This window comes from Pinus tabuliformis, chromosome J (assembly GCF_031772625.1).
Source record: "Pinus tabuliformis cultivar Carrire ecotype Pingquan chromosome J, CPIR1, whole genome shotgun sequence".
Taxonomy (NCBI): Eukaryota; Viridiplantae; Streptophyta; class Pinopsida; order Pinales; family Pinaceae; genus Pinus; species Pinus tabuliformis.
In genome coordinates, this window is record NC_142295.1 from 1297439743 (window position 1) to 1297464819 (window position 25077).

The window sequence follows — 25077 nt, forward strand, 5'->3', positions numbered from 1 at the left end:
CCCAAAGTGAGTTTTTTAAGATAAAACTTGCGCCTTTTGACTTTCACAGGGGTCCGAACCCACACCTTTAGGGACAGAGCGAGCAGGTCCGCAGGTTTTGTAAACAGAAGGTGCGGGACCGCAGGTGACAGTGAGAGAAAGTGCGGAACCAGAGTTTCATTGATTTTTAATGTCTTTCTCCCATTTTCAAAGCTTGACTTGAAGAGCTGAGGTTTGAGACTTGCTTAGGAGGACAGTACAAGTGATGATAGACCCATACTGACTGCAAATAATCATGGTGACGATATTTTTGTGTAACAAAGTGAGATGTAAATTGGCTGCCTTGATCAATGACCAATTCTCTAGGGTACCCAAACTTATAAAACACATTTTCCCTTAATAATTCAACCACTTTTTCTTCTGTTGTTGCTTTGATGGCCTTGGCTTCAACCCACTTGGTTAAATAGTCAGTGCACACAATGATGTACTTCTTTTGCCTAGATGGAGGGTTAATCGGTCCAATGAAATCCATACCCCACTTTTCTTGAATCGAAATTCACTTGAGGCTGTAGAGGCATTTCATCCCTTGGGGTAGGTTTCCCCATCCTTTGGCACCGATCACACTGACTAGTATACCTCCTCACATCTTGGTGAAGAGTGGGCCAGTAATAACCAACTTGTAGTACCTTGAATGTTGTTCTTTTGGCTGCAAAGTGACCTCCACAAGGCCCATCATGACAGGTCAGAAGGATGTCAAAGACTTCCTCCTCCCTGACACATCTTCTCAGAATTTGATCCGGGCCTAGTTTGAAGAGGTTGCCCCCAATCCAAGTGAATGGGGCGCTCTTCCTTACGATCTTTCTCTTTTCCTTGGAGGACAAATTTGGTGGAAACTGTGTAGACACCAAGTAATTTGCTATGTCAACAAACCATGGAGAGAGAACTGAAATGGTGAATAAGTGTTCATCTGGTAACTGATCATCAACCATTCCTTCCTCCCATGTAGGAAAATTCAATCTGGATAAAAAATCTACAACAACATTCTCCTTTCCAGGCTTATCAATAATAATTAAATCAAACTGTTGCAATAAAAGTAACCATCTAATAATCCAGGCATTTACATCGGGTATATTCATCAAGTATTTAGTTGTAGCATGGTCAGTATGTACAATTTTTTGGTAACCAGTAATGTAATGCCTAAATTTATTCAATGAATGCACAACAGCTAGGAGCTCCTTTTCAGTCACTGTGTAGTTCAGCTCAGATTTTGACAGATTCTTACTGATGAAGTAAATGGCATAAGGTAGCTTGTCATCTATTTGGCCTAGAGCTACTCCTATGGCTTTGTGAGAGGCATTAGCATGTATATGGAAAGGAAGAGCCCAATTTGGGCCTCAGAGAATAGATGCCGTAGTTAACTTGTCCTTTAGGGTGTCCAAGGCTTCTTGACAGCTTTTTGACCATAAAAATTCGGAGTCTTTGGCCAATAACCCAAGTAAAGGAGAAGCTAACTTGCTGAAGTATTTTATAAATCTCCTATAGTATCTGGTTAAACCTAGAAAAATTTTGACATCCCTCTATTTTTTCGGAGCTGGGACCCTTTGGATGATGGCTATCTTACTTGGGTCTACCTACATTCCTTTTCGGGATATTGAGTGACCTAGAACAATCCCTGTAGTCATCGAACGCTCACATTTTTTGAGACTAAGGGATAATTTCATTTCAATGCATTTGTTTAGCACCTTACCCAAGTTTGAGAGAGCCTCTTGGAAATCATACCCATAGGGTGTAAAGTCATCCATATAGATTTCCACTGCATCATGGACTAGCTTGGCAAAGATACTCAGGACTGCCCTCTAGAAAGTGGTGGGGACATTGCATAGACAAAAAGGAAGGACCCTATAAGCGAAAGTACCCCAAGGACAGGTGAAGGTGGTTTTATCCTAATCCTCTGGGCTAATATGGATTTGATTGTACCCGCTGAACCCATCTAAGAAAGAGATAAACTTTTTCCCTTCCAGGCCATCTAACACTTGGTCAATGAAAGGTAGGAGGAAATGGAACTAGCGCCAAAGGAGACACCCACTCACTATCTGAGATAGGGTAAATGAATCCTGCATCCAACATCTTTTGTAGCTCTTCTTTGACTATATCCTTGAGAGTTGGATTCATTCTCATTTGGGGTTGTTGAACTGGTTTGCAACCATCTCTTATATAAATGTGGTGAGGACACACCAAGGGGTGCACTCCCTTCATTTCTTTGTAACTCCAAGCAAAGGCATCCAAATGTTCCCTTAGCATGTTACATAACTCTTCTTCTTGGTGTACAGAAGAGAGGGGTTGATTTTGAAAGTTCTTTAAGGGTGAATTCTATTTTCTTGACACTAGTGGGGTTTGAATAAGCTAAGCATAGATCAATCCGATGATTTCTCTTTGTTTCTTTCACTACTACTTCTAAACACAAGGTATTGAGAGTTGGATTTTAGAGGATGTGTTCAATCAAATCATCTTCATCAGCCTGTCCTCCTCCCATGACAATTTCTAGGGTATATAGTTGAGCGGAGTAGATTTCATCTTCTTCCTCCTCTTCTAGTCATAAAGGTAAACCATGTTCTAAATATGGCTGAGCAGGAGGGTACAAGACCAACTGCTTGGATAGATGCCCATTTTTGATAGTCATGTTTCCAATCCTCTAGCTGCTGTAGGCATCGACAATGGCTAACCAAGGCCTCCCAAGTATGAGAGGATAAACATTAAGCTTGGCCTTAGGCTGGAGAACAAGGAAGTCTGAAGGGTACTCCCAAGAGTCAATGGATACCATCACATCCTCAATAATCCCCTTGAGGGCTAATGTGGATTGGTCTACAAGCTGCAAGACTGTCATGGTCTTTCTCAATGAACCCTGGAGATTTAGCTTGAGCATGGTGTCTTTAGTCATCACATTAATGGTAGCCCCAAGATCAATCAAGGTGTGTGAGAAAATGGTGCCATTGATGTGCACATCTACTACAGGGCTTCCAGGGTCTAAATACTTTAGGAAAATTACCTGCCCCAACATTAAGTCGGACAACTGTCCAATGACATTAATGGTAGGGGTGTCTCTTTTTCGCCTCCCTGGATGTTTGAAACACTTCTCTTTAATTAGTTTTTTGTAAATAGGTACATCCTTAATGGCTTGGAGAAGTGGAATTTTGACACATAGATTTTTCAATTCACCCAGAAGTTCATTCTCTTCTGGGGTAGGTTGGACTAGATGAGTTAATATTTCAAGAAAGGGTGGTGGATTCAATCTAGGCATACTTTCCTGTCTTTCCTCCTCACTCTCCTTCGATGGAGATGGAGGCTGGTTGCCCGAGAGTACTCTCCCAAACCTCAGGTTGATTTCCTAAATTTCCACAGCATAAGTAGGGTAGGATGTCTCTCCACTGTAGACTTGTTGTGCCTGTCTATTGTTCGGGTTCGAATTTGGTTGGGTAGGCATATGAGGTTGTTTAGGTGGAGCAGGGTGTAAAATTTGTGGTTGAGTAGGAGGTGAAGGCAATAAAGCTGGAGCATTGTTGTATGGGGGCCTCCACCCCTGGGGTGGTGCATTCCACTGAGGCTGTGGAGGAGTATATGGCTGAAATGGCTGGTTGGTTGACTGGGAATGATACTAAGGTGAAAAATACCAAGGAGAAAGTGTAGACCAGGAGAGATGAGCAAGGGGGCCCCAAGAAGGAATGGATGTGTTTTGGTTAGGGTTGTAATATGCATAGGATGACCCTTACATGATCTGCTAGTATAGTCGAGGCCCATGAGGCCTCCTTTGATTTATGTAGCAGAGTTGTTCAATCACCCCTTTAGTTCCTTGATACACAACTTTTAGTCCAGGTAGAGAAGGGCACTTGTCTGTGGAGTGCTTTTCTTCACAGGTCGAGAAGATTTCTATACGGTTTAATGGACATTCATTCCTAGGGTGCCTCCTTATGCATCTGGTGTAGAAGATGGCTAATCGTCTCTCTACTTCTTCCTGCTTCCTCTTGATGTGAATAGTGTCCATATGTAGGGAAAGGGTTTGTAGCATTTCACTCTTGAAATCTTCTAGCATATTTCCAATTTCACCTTTTATAGATGCGTTGGAAGAGGATGAGTTGCCCACTGGTTGACAACCCATACCCTTTTTCCTAGCTGCCCTAGAATGGTTCTTGAAGACAATCTTGATATCTTCATAGGGTATCTGGTAGATGTCCCCTCCTACTAGCAGGTTTAAGGTATCCAGAAGATCTTCCTTGACCCCCCTGAGTAGGACTAGCTTCAGTGACTCAGGATCAAGTGTGCACCTGGCCCTTTTGTAGCTAAGCTGGAATATTTCCTCATAATCTTCTAAAGACTCATCATGCCCTAAGGTGATTCTAAAATTTTCCTCTTTAGTGTCTTTGGACTTGCAATAGTCCTGATACTTTTTGTTGAAAGCTTGCTGCATCTGAGCCCAGGTGGTGATGCCATCCCTAGGTAAACCCATGAAGCAACAAAGAGCTACATGCTTGAGAGTGGATGGGAATAATTTCAACTTCTAATCATCAATGATGTAATCATAAGTTATGCATATGACAACGAACTCAAACAAGAAAGTATCTGGATCTTCTAAGGTCAGGCCATGGAAGTGAGGAAGAGCAGAGGGGATTATGTTTTTCATCTTAGCATCCCCATTGGTTTCTCTGATGGGAAAAGCACCCTAAATTCTTTCTTTATCTCCTCTGTCATTTCTATTTTCAGCCATTAGGTCAGTTGGAATGGGTTCTCCTTCTTCTTCTCCCCCTGTAGGCTCTTCAAAAATCTCTGGTTGTTCGCCTAAGGGGTCCTCCAATTCAAAGCCACCAAAGAAAAGGGAAGGTTTGTTGTTTGAAGTGGTGGGGGTATTTGGTACAAATTTTCCTAAATTATCCCTATTCCTACGAGGCATGAAAGAAGTGCTTTTGTTTTGTTTTTTTCTTCAAGCTTGACTAATTACGGAATTGAAATGACAAACTGAATGGAAACTATCTGTTGAATGAAATTTCTTGCAGAATGGAAAGGAAACCAAACCAACTTACAACTAATTTGAAAAAAAATGAAACTAATAGCAGAATGAAAGAGATAAGAAATGGAAGAAAGAAAGTAGAAATCACATCTACTCAGAAATGTCCCCGGCAACGGTGCCAAAAAGTGATGAGGACTAGTATTGCAGCAAGAATGCTGCAACTCCTGGGGTTACCAACTTTACTTTATCAACCCAGAGTTCATACAAACTTGGAGGTGATAGTGTTGTATACACAAGTAGATACAATGGGTCCACTCTTTGCCACTGCTGAGCTGGCGATAGACCACTAGGGTTTCTCAAACCAACCTTCTATTGATTTAGAAGAAGTTTGATTACCAATGGAGAAAGAGGAATTTTAGCCTAATTGAGAGAATTGAAGTATTATCTACTGCAGTAATGAAAGACTAAAATGAATTCTTTAAACACACCACTCATCTAGCTAATTGTTAAGATATCTTTCTTTAAAAGAATTATAAGCTAACACTTATGTAACACTAACTATCCTAAGCATGCAATTTGAGATAATCAAACACTTTATTGTTGTGGATATGAATGGACACAATAACCTTTTTAATTTTGTCCTTTTTGTGAAAACATGAATGCTAATTCTTCTTGATTGTATGCCAAGTGGGTTAGGTGTGGAGAGAGATGGTTTTGGAGCGTCATATGGCTTGAGAGGCAAGCAGGGGTCTTCTCCTATCCTTCTGGATGAATTTTCCACAAATCGACCTCAAAACAAGCCACTACAGGTTGTCCTACAAGATGTCCTAATGCACCTACAAGATGTCCTAATGCTCCTACAGGATCCCCTGTATTCCTACAGGATCCGGTTGAAAGCATAAGGAGTGATTTGGAAGGTGGTATAGGGCTTAAAGAAGGTGAATGATGGAAGGAATAAGGTAAGGGAGTGGCTAGGACTTCCTCAGAACTCAAACCAAAGTTTGTAAGATGGTTGGATTTGCTCAACAAACATGGAAAGTTGTTCTTATGGAATGATAAATCGGTTTATGGACTTAGTGGCTTTTGGTGATCATGGATGGATGAGGTTAGGCTGGGGCTGCTGACATGAGATCTTCTTGCACTATTGAAACTCCTGCAATACACATATCACTGGCATTTACCCATGAATCATGTCAAAACAAGAAAGATTTCCAATCAACATAAGAAAACATAATTCCATCATTCATTTGCCTAGTTCATGCATGGAAATACTTGCAGCATATTGTGAAACACCATGAGATCTAATACAAAGCTGGAGATATCAGAAATAAAAACTAAAACCTATCCTTGAAAACTAAAAAGATGCTAGCCTAATTAGCAGAAAACCCTAAATTCCATAAGAAATTAGAATTCAGTATTTTTGGGGTTGAATATGAGTTTTTCCTCAAACCATGGTCCTTAAAGGGAGGAGTGAGGCAAGATACACCTTCTATCAGCTTTTTTGGTATTCCTTTATCTCTCTAAAGCTACTGCTAAAGCTATGCATAAATGGAAGCAAACTAATCAAATTCACCAATACTTGCAATGAAACAATGCCAAAATTAATTCAACAAGTAATCTATGAAATAACCTAAGGATACAAGTACAATAAGAGGAAAATTTTTTGCTAGGGTTAGGCCCTAACCCAAGAGCTTTAGCCCTCTGATTCAACTCAGTGTCGGATCAAGGAAATGCTCATTCTCATTATCATATCAAAAAAATACACAACAATTTTTTACCACAATCCTTCAACTTGAAAATGCTTAGATCTCTTACATAAAAAAATCTTAATCCTAATGAGGCTCTTGGCCTCCTTATTTATGCAACTGAATTCTCCAACAACTTCCTTAAATCTAGGGAGGCTTGGCTCCTAAACTCAATATGAACTAGTTCTTAACTATCACTGGCTCGACTGCCAATGATCTTCATGACTTGGTTGCCTGCAACTTCGAGCTAGTGTGATTTGATTAAGGGATATTCGAATGAGTGAGGATTTAATGAGGAAGATCCATCTCCTATAATATCTCCTTCTTGTCTCATTCGATTTCCTACACCTTAATTAGCCAAATTGCCATGATGTGTTCCCAAAAACCTGCAATCAATGCACATTAGACCACTAGACATAACATCATACTTTCACTCATCTCATTAAGTAAAATATAATTAAAACATGTAAGGAATTATGAGAAGAGTTGATTTTAGTAAGCTTGGAGGTGTATTAAGGTCCATATAGTTACCCAATAATGAGCCTCGTCACTAATGGACCATAAAAAATCAAATCTAACATTACACTCTCACTAGAGTTGGAGGACCATTTCTCAGAAAATGTGGTCGTCATGCCAGAGATGTCATAGACGGATCAACACATACAAAAGAGCAAGAAAATGCAAGAAACCAATCAAGGTAGTGGATGAGGTACACAAGTGTATATTAGGGGTACATCTATACTAAGAAAATGTGGTCAGATTAAGAAAAGGAATGTTGGTGGGTCGATGGGAATTTATGAGAATGAATGGATTACAGATAAAAGAATGGATAAAAAAAAGTTGGTTTTCCCTTCTTGGATATAGATCAAAGGTTAGCGTGATGGTAAATGGTTGCTTCAGGTATCATTTCCTATATGAGGAAGATGCGATCAAAATTGCAACATTGCCCTAGGTTATAGGACGAGGATTCCTAGTACTTCAGAATTAGAAAGTAGTATTTGATGCTGTGTTGGAGGTTCCTAAGAGAAAAATCATATGGGCCAAATTTCTTGTCCTCCCTATTGAACTATGGATGAAGGGAGTGATTTGGGAAATTTCCAATAAAATTGGAAAATTATCTTATGTGGAAGAAGGTTGTACTAGTCTGCTAGATAAGAAGGCAGCATGGATTCAAGTGGAAGTGGATTTATCAAGTGGATTACCTGCTGCAATTGACATTTACTAGGCTACCTTCTCCATCTGACTGCAAGTTGAATACTGGGTAATCCCCTTTAGGTGCATTTGATGTCACAAAACTGGGCATTTGTTAGTTGACTGTCCTAATCACCATGAGGGGAGAAGCTGGAAGACTAAAAATCTTACTTTGGGAAGATGGAAGCCAGTAAGGTAGAATTATGAAAACTCTCATGATAGCTCCCCACAAAGGTTGACAATGTTGGAGATGGAAAGTGATCGTTCTTATGTGAATCCCTCTTTTCTGAGTACAGGGATGGCCCCTGATACAATTATGGACATAGATCCCAGTAACAAATCAAAAAGAGTTCCTAAAAAATCCATGGTCCATCCAGTACAGAGTCTCACAAAGAGGAAGGGAAAAGAAATTGAAAAAATGACCAATAAGTCCAGTAGACTCTCCTTATTGTCTCCAATTTGCAACAGGAAATACTATGAAGTAAACATATCTCCAATTTCGGTAGATGTTGATGTTGGAAATAATACTGAGAGGGGGGTGAATCAGTATTATAACTTTATTTCTCAAACAGATTTATATACGCTACTTCAGTGAAGTGAACTAGCATGTACACGCAACTGTGATTAGAGAAACCAGCGTATATCCAGAGAACTTGTGATTTAGACAATTTATCATGTGTTGATCTTAAACCAATACATCAGTAACTTATTAGATAGTGCAGTAAAAGAAGAATAAAGCATCACACATAAGAAACACACATGAACACCAAGATTTAAGGTGGAAACCCAATGTGGGTGAAAACCACCTGCTACTGTCGTCTCTGTCTTCTTTTAATAATAAGAAAATCTGCTTACAATCTTGTACTAGTGTAGACTCATACCAGTACGCAGTCACCCACCTGTATAAGGCTACAACCTTCTCTTGTTTTCCAGCTTCTACTGGAAGGGAGCTACAAACCCCTAGCTCTTGTACTATCCGATCCATTTACTAGTACATAGGTGCCAACCTACAGAAGGCTACGACTTTCTTTCTTACTCCATGGACCACGATTCATGAATTTTCAGACTGGATACTTCTGGATCACAACACCATAATCTGAAGGCCACATTTCATCAAATTTTCATACTGGACCCATCAACAACATTGAAGCTCATAATCAATCACCACTACAATACAACCATCAAATACATCTGCATCAACCAACCACCGAAACTCAATCATCAATCTCTGAATCAACCACAACTGAATCAATTAATGAAAACCCATGAACCTCTAAATCAAACAATCATTGAACCTCTGACACAACTGAATCAACCATTCATTCAACTTAATCAAATTCAACCAATCAACTGGAACAGACAGATTATTGTAACCAGTACACAGATCTGAACCCAGAACACTGCATCATCATTCAAAACCAACTATAACTTCAGAAACCATGCATCAGACTATATTCGCTATTTGGCTGAACCCAAATTGCATGTATATGCTACTTCCGTTAATCAAATCTGTGTATACCTCCAAAGCTACTACAAACATAAACATTAGCAATATACTGAACATCTACTATCAATTTAGAGTGCTTTACACAGGTAGCAACATAGATCACTTCTTCTCACTTATACAATCAATCTATCAAATATCAAATTCCTTATTCATTCAATTTTACATTCAGATCTAAGAAGACTTCATTGACAAACACCAATAAAACAACTGCACTGATCTAATAGATTAGTCATCCTCGAACATCAAGATTTTCTTTTGCATACGCTACTTGGAAGAGCCGAACCAACATGTATACGCACCTTCACCAAAGTGAACCAGCATACAGATTTGCAAATACTTACTTATAACTTTGCTACAATTCCCGACTTCAAACATACCCAGATCATCACATATAAATGATAAGACATGTGTTGGCAATCAGATTTAGCCCATCCATTATCAGATCACATAATGATAAGTCATTATGATCCTAATCCATCATTAGATCTCATCCATCATCAAAAGCTCAAGTGCATATTTAGTCTAGATCAAGCAAAGCATCAAAAACCCATAACATGCATATTTTCTTTTGATCTAACACTTCATAAGATATTCATTGCTTGTTCACTTAGCCCTTTGATCTTCTCCTCATTATATGCTTAGATCCTTTGTCAATATCTTGGACCAAAAACCACTTAGGACCAATCCCTTGGACCAAATACCTACGACCAATACCTTGGACCAAATACCTCAGATCAAAACCTTGGTTTTCCAGCATGTACGCGCTTTTCCTCCTGTGGGAGTGCGTGTATACGTATACGCTCTTTTTGTTCTGTGGACCAGCGTGTATACGTTGTTTTGACTAAGTGGACCTGTGTATACTTCTTAAAATGCTTTACATCAACCTTTTCCTTTACCTTCTTTATTCTAATCAGTAGACCTTAGTTCCATCTTCTTGTTCTTCTATACATGTTCCCTACATTTTGTCACATCTGTAAACACAACTACCATGCATTCTGTCACATCTGATATCTCTCCTGTAGATTCATCTAGTTATGTAGATTCATCTAGTTACCATATACAGGTGAGTTTTTCTGCTACAAGTGGGTTTCCATCAAGTACAACACATGCATCATAACGGAAACAATCTCCCCCTTTGGACTTGATGGCAACCATGTTGGTGTTGATTACTACAAGCTGTAGAAACTGTCAGAGATAACAACCAACACCAAAATACTCTCCACCTTTGACATTAAGGGCAAAGGGCGGACCAAGATATTCTCCCCCTTTGATATCAAGGGAAAAGGGCTGACCAAATTGAAGGCTTTCATATCTAAACAGCTGAATATAAACATTTATCATGCTCCCCCTAGGCACATGCTGAATCTGCAAAAATATTTTCCAAAGAATAACGTGAGGCTATAACTCAACTATGTGAGTTTGACCTTCCTATCACCAATGACTCATACATACATCAATCTCCCAACCAAGTGGGGATATAACAAATTTGACTCATCGACCCAACCAAGTGGGGATATACCAATTGTTTATACATGACAGAAATACAATAAATATTACATCATCCATCCCATGCAAAGTGGGGATAAAAATTACATCATTTGTCCAATAGGACTAATTCAAATTTATGAGAAGCCATATCACACCCTAGACTTTTACATGACTTAAGCAACAAATGGTATAAATATCTGAAGCCATAGATGGACTCAGCAACCATAATGCCAACAATGCAGAATGCGTGTGAAGGCTAATGCTCCCCCTGAACCTGTGCTACTGTTTTTCCTGTCATAAAAAACATATACGCTTCTTCAACCATAGAAACCTGCCTGTATACATGACTATACTTCATGGAACTTGCGTATAATAACCTTTCTCTGAAAAATTGGATTTAACAGCAGGATGATGCAACAACTACTCCCATCTTTTGTCTGAGATATTCAAATGTTTCTCTGCACAGTGGTTTATTTAATATATCAACAACCTGTTCTTTGGAGGGGACATATTCCAATTTGACCTTTTGTTCAAGCACTTGTTCTCGTAGAAAATGGTACTTGATGGGTATGTGCTTGGTCTTGGAGTGCATGACAGGATTCTTTGAAATATTGATGGAACTTGTATTATCACATAGAATGGAGATGGGTAGAGTCCATGTGATCTGAATGTCTTGCAAAGTTTGCATCATCCAAACTAGTTGTGTGCAGCAAGATGCAGTAGCCACATATTCTGCTTCAACTATAGATAAAGAAATTGAACTTTGTTTCTTGCTGAACCAAGACACTAACCTGGAACCCATATAGAATGCACCACCACTAGTGCTTTTTCTATCATCAACACTTCGTACCCAATCTGCATCTGTATATGCATGAAGAGTAAGATTTTCATCTCTAGGATACCATAGTCCAAAGTATTGAGTTCCTTGAAGATATTTGAAAATTCTTTTGACTGCCTGAAAGTGTCATTCCTTTGGATTTGCTTGGAATCTTCCAACTATTCCTACTTCGTGCATAATGTCAGGTCAGGTACCTATTAGATAAAGCAGACTGCCAATCATGGATCTGTAAGTTGGTTGATGTACTGCTGTTGATTCATCATTTGAGCTGAGACTGCATCTTGTTACCATTGGAGTACATACAGGTTTAGAATCTTCCATTCTATACTTTTTCAAGATCTACTTGAGATATTTGGTTTGTGAAAGAAAAATACCATCTTTAGTTTGTTGAACTTGTAGACCAAGAAAATAGGTAAGTTCACCAAGGAAAGACATTTCAAATTCTTGCTGCATTATTGAAGCAAAATTATGACTCATGGACTCTTCATTGCTACCAAAAATGATATCATCAACATAATAATAATAATTAGCAATTTATCATTTTCAATCTTTGTATATAAATTTCTATTTGCATAACCTTTTGTAAAACCTTGTTGGTGTAGATATTTGTCAAGGCGGTAATACCAAGCCCTTGGAGGCTGTTTCAAACCATAGAGAGCCTTTTTGAGTCTGTATACAAGTTTTGCATCATTTCCAAGAATGAATCCTTCTGGCTATTCAATATAAACTTCTTCTTCTAAATCTCCATTAAGGAAAATTGATTTTACATCCATTTGGTATACTTTGAATTTCCGAAAACTGGAAAGAGCAAGAAACATTCTTATGGATTCAAGTCTGGCAATAGGTGCAAAAGTTTCTTAAAAAGCTATACCTTCTTATTGAGCATACCCTTTACAAACAAGTATGACCTTATTTCTAATGACTTCTCCATTTTCATTCAGCTTGTTCTTGAATATCCATTTCGTTCCTATAATATTTTTATCATGAGGTCTAGTAACTAATTCCCAAGTGTCATTTTTTTCAATTTTCTCAAGTTCTTCATCCATGGCCTTGACCCAACATTCATCTTTGCATGCTTCATTTACATTTTAAGGTTCAGTGGAGGATAGTAATGCTAGATAGGTTGAGGTCCCTGTAACAGTTCTTCTTATGTGTACACCAGCCTCCCTTTCTCCTAAAATTTCAGTTTCTAGATGCTTTTTCTGAACATACCTGGATGGAATCTACCATTATATCTTCTTCAGGTGCTTCATTGGTTTCTTCTTCAATATAATTTTGATTTGATGTGGGAAAGTAATCACCATCTTCCTCATTGTCATAATCTTCTATTGATTTTATCTTTTTTGGATTTCTGCATGCTTCATCAACTACAACATCAATGCTTTCAACAATTTTTCCAATTCTTTTATTATAACATTTATATCCTTTACTTCTGGAAGAATAACCAAGAAGAATCCCTTCATCCACTCTGTGTTCAAACTTACCAAGTTCTTCATCAATCCTTTTGATAAAACATTTGCTTCCAAAAACTTTAAAGTATTTTACAGTAGGATTCTTACCATACCAAAGTTCATGTGGAGTTTGAGTTCTATTTACCCGAACATTTTCTTTGTTGAGAATAGTCACAACAGCAAATGCAGGTTCACCCTAGAAGGTTGCAGGAGTTCTAGATTCATCTAGGATAGCTCGAGCCATTTGTTGAAATGTTTTGTTCATCCTTTCTACCACACCATTTTGCTGAGGAGTTCTTGTGGTGGAGAATTTCCTTTTTGTTCCATGTTGCTCACAAAAGTCCAGGAATTCATTTGATATAAATTCCCCTCCTCGATCAGATCTAAGGCATTTGATTTTTCGATCTGATTCATTTTCAACCAAAGCTTTGAAGGCTTGTAACTTTTCAAATGCTTCATCTTTATGCTTTAGAAGACCTATCCAACACATTCTGGAAAAATCATCAATGAATAAAATAAAATATTCTTCTCCACGAGGTGACTTTTTCCTTGTTGGTCCACATAAATCAGTATGGATAAGTTCAAGAGGCTTACTAGCTGACCCTTCTTTTTCCATGAAGTGAACTCTAGTTTGCTTACCGATTTGACATGGTTTGCATATTATATTTTCTGGGATGCTGATATCTGGAAGATCATGAACAACCTTGAGTCTGCATGCTTTTCTTATTTGAGAAAAGCTTAGATGTCCCAATCTTCTATGCCACAGCCAATTTTCATCATTTTTGCTTAGATAGAACTGTTGTTGTCCTCCTTTGAGTATGTATAAGTTGTTTGGAGTTCTTGTACCTTTGATCATAGTCTCTCCTCTATCAAGCTCATGAACAACACATCCATTTGATCGAAAACCACTTCATTTCCTTGATCACACATTTGACTGACACTCAACAAGTTATGCTTTAAATCATCTACATACATAACATTTCCAGCGTTAACCTTTTCTTTCAAGAAAACAAAACCTTTACCTTTTATGACAACTGGAGTTTCATTTCCAAATGAGACATTCTTTTCCTTTTCTAAGGCATTATATGAGTGAAGTTTCTTTTTGTCACATGTCATAAGTTTCGAGCATCCATTGTCGATGTACCACTGATTTTCTTTTCCTTCTGCATACAAGTCTATACCACATCTCTTTGTTTGAGATTATTTCCTTCTCCATATATTGGGATTTAATGGCCTTTGCTCCTTTTCAAGTGTTTGCCGAAATTTGCTCCTGCATTCAGATTCTTCATGACAAATTTGTTACAAAATGAGCATTCTATTTCATTTTTAAGAGGAGAAAAGTTATTATAGGAACTTCTCTTGATTCCTGTTACATTCCTTTGATTTTGTGCTTCTCTAGTCATGATGATTTTTTAAGCAACGCATTGAGCATCTTTGTGCCCAAAATTATGACATGACAAACATTGCCCATTAAAGAAGTTTCTGCGACTGTCGAATCCATATACCTGTTGATTGTAGTTTCTATTGATATTCATCTTTGGAGAAAATTGAGTATGATTTGCCTGAGGTTGGTTGTGGATTCTATTAATATTCATCCTTGGAGCAAATTGAGTATGATTTACCTGGTGATCAGCTTTATGCCTTTGCTGACGATTGTCATACTGTTCACTGGTCTTTGCTGCATCAAGATAGCTTTTGGTGGAGGTTGACGACTTCTGTGATTGAGATGCTTCTTCAGTATATCCAAGACCTGTCTTTATCAGAGGAGAACATTGAACTTTGATAATTTCATTTAAAGTTTCTGATCCTTTAGAAAATCTAAGATTGAGAGATTTTGTTTTCTCAAGATCTTTTCTTAGACCCACAATTTCACATTCTAGTTTTTCATTGTGTTTTTCTTTTTCAGCAAGTTGGTATGTCAAGGTATCTGTGATCATATTCTTTTCTTCTAAACATCTTTTGAGTTTAGATATTTCTTCATGAAAGTTTTCCTCTTCTAAAGCATCCCAAAAATAATCATTTTCATAGCCATAAGAAGTCTATAATCATCACTATTAGATAAACCATCACTATCCTCTTCTAAACTATCCCAAAAATCATCACTATCATAAGCCATGAGAAGTCTGTAATCTTGACTAGTTTCATCTTCATCACTATTAGATAAACCATCGCTATCTTCATGAGTATAGTAACTCCTTCTATTCACAACTTGTTTCCTATTCCCTTTTGCATATTGCTTTCCTTTAACATATTTATCTTTATGAGGACATTTGGAAGCATAATGACTGACTCTACCACAAGAAAATCATTTGAAAGGTAGCTTACCTTTGAACCTTCCAAAACCCCATTGAAGCTTCTTGACAAAATTTACCTCATCTTCTTCTTCTGAAGTGTGTCCTGATTCATTGTGTTCTTCCTTTTCTTTTCCTTTTGCTGAAGCTTTAAATGCAGCTTCTCTCATATCTGATGGGCCTCCTTTTCTCATCTCAAAAGCAGTTAGGATTCTGTGAAGCTATGTCATAGTGATATTCTATAGATCCTGTTTTTCTTCTATGGTAGACACTTTTGATTCAAATTTAACAGACAAGGATCTCAAAATTTTCTCAACTAAGGTAACTTCCTTTATTTCTTCACCTAGATTCTTCATACAATTAACAACCTCATCTATACGTAATAATTAACTAGCTATACTCTCATCACTATGCATCTTAAGAGTTTCATACTGAATTCTGAGAGTTTCAAGCTTAGCATGTTTTACTTGAGAGTCTCCTTCATAGCTCTAAATGATTTTGTCCCATATCTCTTTGGCTGATTTGAGCTGCATGACTTTGACAAACTCTGATTGTGACAAACTTCCCAATAAAGTATTGATAGCTTTGGCATTGGTTTCATATTGCTTTTTACCTGTCATGTCTATAAGAATTGCTGTTGGAAATTTATATCCTCCTTCCACAATTTCCCTGACATCTGTTCCAAGAGACTGTAGATAGGTTGTCATTCTTATTTTCCAATAAACAAAGTTTCTCCCATCGAATATTGGTAGTCTAATGGATCCCATGCTTTCGTGATTATTCATCTTGATGGATCTTCCTTCAAGAGATCAAGCTTCTTCTGAAGGACCTGCTCTGATACCAATTGTTGGAAATAATACTGAGAGGGGGATGAATCAGTACTATAATTTTATTTCTCAAGAAAATTTATATACGCTACTTCAGGGAAGTGAAATAGCATGTACACGAAACTGTGATTAGAGAAACCAGCGTATATCCAGAGAACTTGTGATTTAGATAATTTATCATGTGTTGATCTTAAACCAGTACATCCGTAACTTATTAGACAACGCAGTAAAAGCAGAATAAAGCATCACACATAAGAAACACACATGAACACCAAGATTTAAGGTGGAAACCCAATGTGGTTGAAACCACCTGCTGCTATCATCTCTGTCTTCTTTTAAAAATAAGAAAATCTGTTTACAATCTTGTACTGGTGCAGACTCATACCAGTACACAGACACCCACCTGCAGAAGGCTACAACCTTCTCTTGTTTTCCAGCTTCTACTGGAAGGGAGCTACAACCCCCTAGATCTTGTACTAGCCGGTTCGTTTACTAGTACGTAGGTGCCGACCTACAGAAGGCTACGAACTTATTTCTTACTCCATGGACCACGTTTCATGAATTTTCAGACTGGATACTCCTGGATCACAACACCATAATCTAAAGGCCACATTTCATCAACTTTTCATACTGGACCCTTCAACAACATTGAAGCTCATAATCAATCACCACTACAATACAACCATCAAATATATCCGCATCAACCAACCACTGAAACTCAATCATCAATCTCTAAATAAACCACAACTGAATCAATCACTAAAAACCCATGAACCTCTTAATCAAACAACCATTGAACCTCTGACACAACTGAATCAACCATTCATTCAAACTTAATCAAATTCAACCAATCAACTGGAATAGACAGATTATTGTAACCAGTACACAGATCTGAAACCAGAACACTACATCATCATTCAGAACCAGCTGTAACCTCAGGAACCATGCATCAAACTATATATCCTACTTGGATGAACCCAAACTGCATGTATACGCTACTTCCGTTAATCAAACCCGCGTATACCTCCAAAGCTACTACAAACATAAACTTTATCAATATACTGAACATCTACTGTCAATTTACAATGCTTTACACAGGCAGTAACATGGGTCACTTCTTCTCACTTATACAATCAATCTATCAAATATCAAACTCCTTATTCATTCAGTTTTACATTCAGATCTAAGAAGACTTCATTGACAGACACCAATAAAATAGCAGTGCTGATATGATAGAATCAGTCATCCTTGAACATAAAGCTTTTCTTTTGCATACACTACTTGGAAGAGCCGAACCAGCATGTATACACACCTTCACCAAAGCAAACTAGTGTACAGATATGCAAATACTTACCTATAACTTCACTACAATTCCTGACTTTAGACATACCTAGATCATCACATATAAAGGATAAGACATGTGTTAACAATCAGATCTAGCCCATCCATTATCAAATCACATAATGATAAGTCATTATGATCCTGATCCATCATTAGATCTCATCCATCATGAAACGCTCAGGTGCATATTTAGTCTAGATCAAGCAAAGCATCAGAAACCCATAACATGCATATTTTCTTTTGATCTAACACTTCATAAGATTAGATATCATTTTTGGGATTCAATACTTAACTTCATAAGATATTCATTGCTTGAATCCCAAAAATGATATCTAATATAATGCACTGCGTAAATCCCCCATACTTAACTTCATAAGATATTCATTGCTTGTACACTTAGCCCTTTGATCTTCTCCTCCTCATATACTTAGATCCTTTGTCAATACCTTGGACCAAAAGCCACTTAGGACCAATACCTTGGACCAAATACATAGGACCAATACCTTGGACCAAAATACCTTGGACCAAATACCTCGGACCAAAACCTTGGTTTTCCAACATGTATGTGCTTTTCCTCCTATGGGAGTACATGTATATGTATATGCTCTTTTTGTTCTGTGGACCAGCATGTATACGTTGTTTTGACTAAGTGGACCTACGTATACTTCTTAAACTGCTTTACATCAACCTTTTCCTTTACCTTCTTTATTCTGATCAGTAGACCTTAGTTCCATCTTCCTATTCTTCTGTACCAGTGCCCTGTTACCTCTGAATAGACCTGTTACACTGTAATTTTCCATATTACTTCTGAAATGATTCCTTTGAACTACCCTACATTTTGTCACATCTGTAAACACAACTGCCATGCATTCTGTCACATCTGATATCTCTCCTATAGATTCATCTAGTTATGTAGATTCATCTAGTTACCATATACAAGTGAGTTGTTCTGCTACAAGTGGGTTGCCATCAAGTACAACACATGCATCATAATGCCAACAGTTGAATTACAGGCTCTAGAAGAAAATTATGGATTAGGCCTAGAACCCATGTTAATAAATAAAACTATCTTGCAAAATGTGGATTCTACGACTAGAAGGGGATTGAAAAAAATAGAACTGATTTACAGGAAGAAAAAAGAAATCAAATATAAAAATATTACACTATGTTGTGAGATTGAGGCTGATTTAAACACTCGGTTCTCTAAAGCTATGGAGGAGACATTATACCCTCCATTTGGTCTAGGCCCTTCCAATGAATCAAATAGACCAATGGATGACTCACTATACCAGGACCTTAGAGCAATGTATCCCACTTCAAAAATTTCTCAATGAAGGTAATGTCCTTAAATATAAGAGGTTTGGGATTTTCCCAAACCAAAAGATCCTTAAAACACTGTATAAAATCTAAAAACTCATCCATCCTCTTGCTTTAGGAAACTATGATGACTAAGGAGAAGGCCCTCGAGATATTGCTCAGTATTTGTCCTTCATGGTTTGGTTATGCCTCTAGTTCGCATGGAAACTCGGGTGGATCGTAGCGATTTAGGATCTGACACTTTTCACTTTCCATGCATATAGGTCCTATACAAGGATAACCTTGACCAATTACTATAGGGGATCAATCCATAGATTTCATATGTTGAACATCTACACCCCCTACAGTAACTGTAAAACATTTTGGGAATTGGTTGACTCTACTGGGATCCCGGAAATCGATTCATTGATCATTGTTGTGGATTTGAGCTTCACATTTGAAGAGGGGGAATCAGGGTCATAGAGAAAACTTGGACCCACTGGCATTCTTCTTCAAAGACCTCTTTAATCAAAAGGTGCTCAGAGACATTTCTCTTGTACCATTGTGTTAGACCTAGCGCAATGGTCATTCAGGGGAGGAGGGTATAACGAAAAGGATCAATAGGTTTTTTGTGAATCGATTAATGTGTTATAGGATCAAGCATATTCAATCCTAGCCTTTTTTTCGGATGTCTTTGATCATGATGCCATAATTCTAGAATGACAAGATGAGGTAGAGGAACATAAGTTACCTTTCAAGTTCAATTATGTGTGGTTAAACGATCCATATTTCCAAAAGCTGGTTTACCACTCATGGATCTCCCCCGTCTCTCTAGCCATTAATAATCCATTATTGTTGATCAATGATAAACTTAAGAGGCTGAAAATAGAAGTCAGATTTTGGGTATATAATCATAAAAACTAGCTCAGACTAGAATTGTTATCCATTGAAAATGAAATATCTCTATTAATGGACATAATTTACCCTTATTACTTTTTCAAGAAACAACAGAGGTCTCTATTGAATCTGGTGATGAGGAAGGACAAAATTCTCAAATTATAGGAAGAGGAATTATGTAAGAAAATTCGGTTGGCTTGGATCAAAGGCAAAGACTAAAATATAAATTTTTTTCATGGGCATGCATTCAAGAGGAAGCACTTAAAATCTATATGGGATATAAAAGACGAATCTAGGTACATTCTCACCTTAGCCAAGGAAATAAAAAAGGAGGCTCTATGTTTTTCATAAAACAATTCACGGAAATGGAAGGAGATAACATGGTAGAAAAAATGGAGTTGGTCAACCTGTTTCCATAGATGGTCAATGAAGAGGAGGTTGCACTAATGAATGCTCTAATCATGGAAGAGGAGATGCTTCATACACTAAAGAATATGGCTAAATACAAGATCCCAAGGCATGATTGTTGGGATATTGATCTATTCATTTCTTTACGAGCTAATGGGATCTGATCTTGTCAATATGGTGGAGGTGGCTAGGTGTTCTAGGCATATTCCATGTGCAATAAACTCAACTTTCCTTACTTTAATTCCCAAAAAAGAAAACTATGTACACTTCTATGATTATAGACCAATATCCTTATGTGATTTGGTTTATAAAATGATCTCCAAGCTCATTTCTAACAAAGTTAAAAATATATTATCTACTCACATTACGTTGGAGCAGTTTGGTTTCTTATCTAACAAGAGCATACAGGATGTTGTTGTGATAGTCCAAGAGTGTATTCACTCAATTAAAATAAGGAAGCTAAAATCATGCCTTATTGAAATTTATCTCAACCGGGCATATGACTATGTGGATTAGGAGTTCCTCAACATGATTTTATACAAAATTGGGTTCCCACATAGACATGTTCAATGGATCATGGCTTGCATCACTATGACATCTATGAAAAATCTAATCAATGGTGAGCCCACATAATTTTTCAAAATCCCTCCGAGGTTTAAACAAGGTTGTGTGTTCCCCCCTAATATTTATCCTTGTCATGGATGCCTTCAATAGAGGGATCAAATCCATGAAGGAGGTTGGCTCAATTTTTGGTTGTGGGATCTCAAGAAATAACACATTATCTCATCTTATGTTTGTGGACGATGTCTTATTTGCAGGGGAAGCCAAATATTATGAGTGGGAGTCCTTCCATAAAGTATTTGAGAAATTTGGCAAAGCAATTGGGTTGAACAATAACAAAGAAAATACATAGTTAATTTTAGATGAAGGGAACTCAGAGCTGATATAAGAGATTTCCTCATTACTTGGGGTGAAAATTTGTCCTATGTCTGATGGCTTTAAGTATTTGGGATGATATTTAAAACCATGCAAATATAATATCCAATATTGGGCCTGGCTCATCATAAAATTTGAAAAACATTTGACCTGCTAGGATTACAAATGGCTCATGCTTGGGGGTAAGGTTATTATGGTAAAGATTGTATTACAAGGAATTTCAGTGTTTTGGATGCATATATTTAATATTCGCTAGGATATTATCCACAAAATTGATACATTAATTGCAAAATTTTCTCTCGAGAGGTGTTGGTTCCAATAGAAAGATACAATTTATACGCTTAAATGGATCTCAATTCTTGTTTAGATGGGTGGATGGGACATTCTAGATTCCAAGAGGTTCAATCTTGCAATATTGGCCACAAATATATGGAGGGTATTTAATGAAATAGGGCTTTGGTAGAATATTGTTTATGGAAAATACATCCATCATCATTGGCTGAAGGAGTGGGTGGTTGTAGGGGCACCGTCCAATACTTGTGCATCAATCATCTAGCGGAGTTTGAGGAACGTGATCTTTTGGCTATGTAGTAATATTTGTTGGTTAGTGGGAGATGGTTAAAATATCCATATGGGGTTTGATTCTATAAAGGGAATTCCTGACTTCCATTTCCTTTCGTCCCCAATTATCCATATACTAAATCAAAAAGGGATTAATACTCTTTCTAGCCTTTGGGAGGGTCATCGAATTCATTTTTTACCCCTGCTTGGTCTCATGCTTGGCAAATCAATATCCATATCATTTGGAAGGAGAATGGTAAGGCTATCACAACCACTTATATTAGGTTGGAATCACCTTTTCCCATCAACAAGATCGGTTGGTATGGGCTGGTCACATTGTCAATGGGACGATCTATGCCAAAGAAGTATATGCTTATATTACCTTGAACATCCAATCTTTACCCTATGCCGACTGGACTGCTCAATTGTGGGGGTGGGGCATTCCATTAAAGATAAAATATTTTGCATGGATGAATATTCATAATCACATTATAACATGGAACAGATCGCTTAAGAAGTGTTCATGGGGCCATCCACATGCTCACTTTGCGAGATGGATTTTGAGGATTGCAATAATCTATTTTTAAAATTCCCCTTTGTAGTTGTTATTTGGGAGGAGGTATTCTTATTATTAGGGATCAATGTCATCAGAGACTACTCATCTATTACTGCTTGTCTTATCTCTTGGGCACACCAAGTGAAAGCCTTCAGGATGACCCCATTATATATCTTGTCGGGGATTTGGCATGCTAGAAATGATCTTATATTTGAAGGAAGAATTCCATATGTAAATATTACTTACCTAATAATGGTTGCATATTTTCAAGAAATTGGCCCCTGGGTTCCCAGTGCCACTTCTTAGTCCATTTCCATTTTTGATTTGGTTGACATCTACCCAATTTGTTCTTTTGATGGGGCCTCCTTAGGTGGTCGATGTTGATGTGGATTTTTTCTTTAGAACGACCCCTCCTTGCAATATTGTTTATGTTGGTTTAGGGGTTTTGGGGACAATTGCATGGCTAAAATGATTGCATTATGGGGAGCTCTACAATGTTCATTGTGGCTCATCATTAAGAATATCATGATCGTAGGGGATTGTCTATCCATGATTCACTAATTCCAAGGGCAGAATGTGTTGGAGTTCCCTGCACTATGTAATTGGATGCAATAGATTTGGGATTTAAAGGCTCCTTCTTTGAAGTCTCATTTCAGCATGTATATAGAGAACAAAACATCAATGTCGATGCTATCTCTAAGTGAGGTTTGTCCCTCCTTCGAGGACATGTTTTTTGAACATCTAGTTGAAGGTATGATCTATGGTCAAGGATCTTTTGAGATCTAATCTCTCGTTTCCTTGGCAGCAATTTTAATCCATGGTCTCTAGAATTTTGGTTCTTGTTTCCTTCTTTCTGCCTTCCATTTTGTCTGAGATAATTTGGATTTTGAGGTTCTTCCCCTGTGTTGGGATCCTAAGCTTGTTGTTTATGAGATAATAGAGGAGTTTTTCTTTTTATTTTTGATATTTTTGTATTTCAGGCTTGTTGTAGGGAAGTAGACTAGCAAGCAGCTATGAATTTGATCGTCGTCAATGTAAAACATTCCTCTATTAATGAAGGAATGTTCTGTTTTTTTCTTCTGAAAAAAAAAAGTGCATAGAAATGCAAAGCCATGCATACCATCACATGTTCATTTGACAAATTCATTTTGCAAAATACAATAGAAGTCTTCAAAAATTGATGTGGTGGATACCAATCTATCAAAATGAAACTATCATTAGGAGCATTTACTAAATAATATCACATTCTTTATCAAAAATCTTGTTGGTAACTTTGTACCCTGTTTATGTGAAAATAAGGACTTATACTTTGTTTAGGTACGAAAGAAAAACCACAATATAGCTTTAATTTAATAAAAATTGTAATTTTACTATATATAATTTTTTAATTTTTTTTAATGTTTTTAAGTTTTAAAAAATAATTTATTAACAAAAAAAATTAGAGTCTTTTTAGCTTTAAAAATTAGGTAATCTATTTTTATAAAATCATAAAGTTAAAAAAACTAGAAAACTAAAAAACAAACTAATTTTACTAGCATTGCTCAAGAACCCTTCAAAACTATCTACTTATAACATAATACATAAACACAATTCAAATGTTCAAAATAATAAATATCAGAGTTGTCTAATATATAACAATATAATACACATTTGTCTAATATATAACAATACAATATACATTGTAAATGATAAATCAATTTCAAAACTATCTACCCATCACATAATACATAAACACAATTCAAATGTTCAAAATAATAAATATCATATTTGTCTAATATATAACAATACACATTTGTCCAATATATAACAATACAATATACATTGTAAATGACAAATCAATTGCTATAATCTTTTCCGGAGGATTAATAACTCATTTTATAATAAATTAAAAGGTAATATAAATAAATTTGCTAATTAAATTATGTGGATGAGAAAATAAATAAATTAATAGTATATAAAAATATATGGAAAACATTAAATTTTTTCTATATTATTTTATAGAATAAACCATGAAAAAAAGATGATTAACTATTTTATGTTGATGTTATATTTTGTAATTTATTTCAATTACTTGTATGTATGTTTAGTTGTTCACCAGTTTAATTTTATTAACATTAATGGAAGGATTCTTTATTGTTTTAGTTGTAAGTATGGTAGTTGAACTTTCATAACAAGGATTGTGATATAAGTGTACAGATAACTAAATTATGCATATAAATGTTATATTTTACATAAAAATAATAAAGTTGACTTTATATACAAATATTAAAGTTCATATGATTATAGATAAAGATTTTATTTATGTGTAAATTTTGAAATTTCGTTTTTGTTTTTATAATATCTAGATTTTATATTTGAAAAATATGAGTATAAATAGACAAGATTGCAATTAAGATTAAGCTTGGTTTTAAATTATGTGTAAATTTTGAAATTTCAATTTTATCTACTTTTATTTTCACAATACCCAATAGATTTTATGTTAGAAAATTTTGAGTAGAAATAGACAAAATTGCAATTAAGATTAAGCTTGACTTGTATATAATATCCAAAACAAAAATTTAGCAACCAAATTCCCACTAGGCATGTCGTCTCAATTTCAAACATTAAAAGCTAAGATGTATAAAAAAAGGTAAAAAATATATTTTTTTAGGAAACATACTAAATCTATAAAAACAAATTATTGTGATCCATGCCTTTAATGGGCTTTGGTTTGCATTCCTTTAACATCCTCAAGGTGTCATGTTGACTAATGATGAGTTTTGAGAG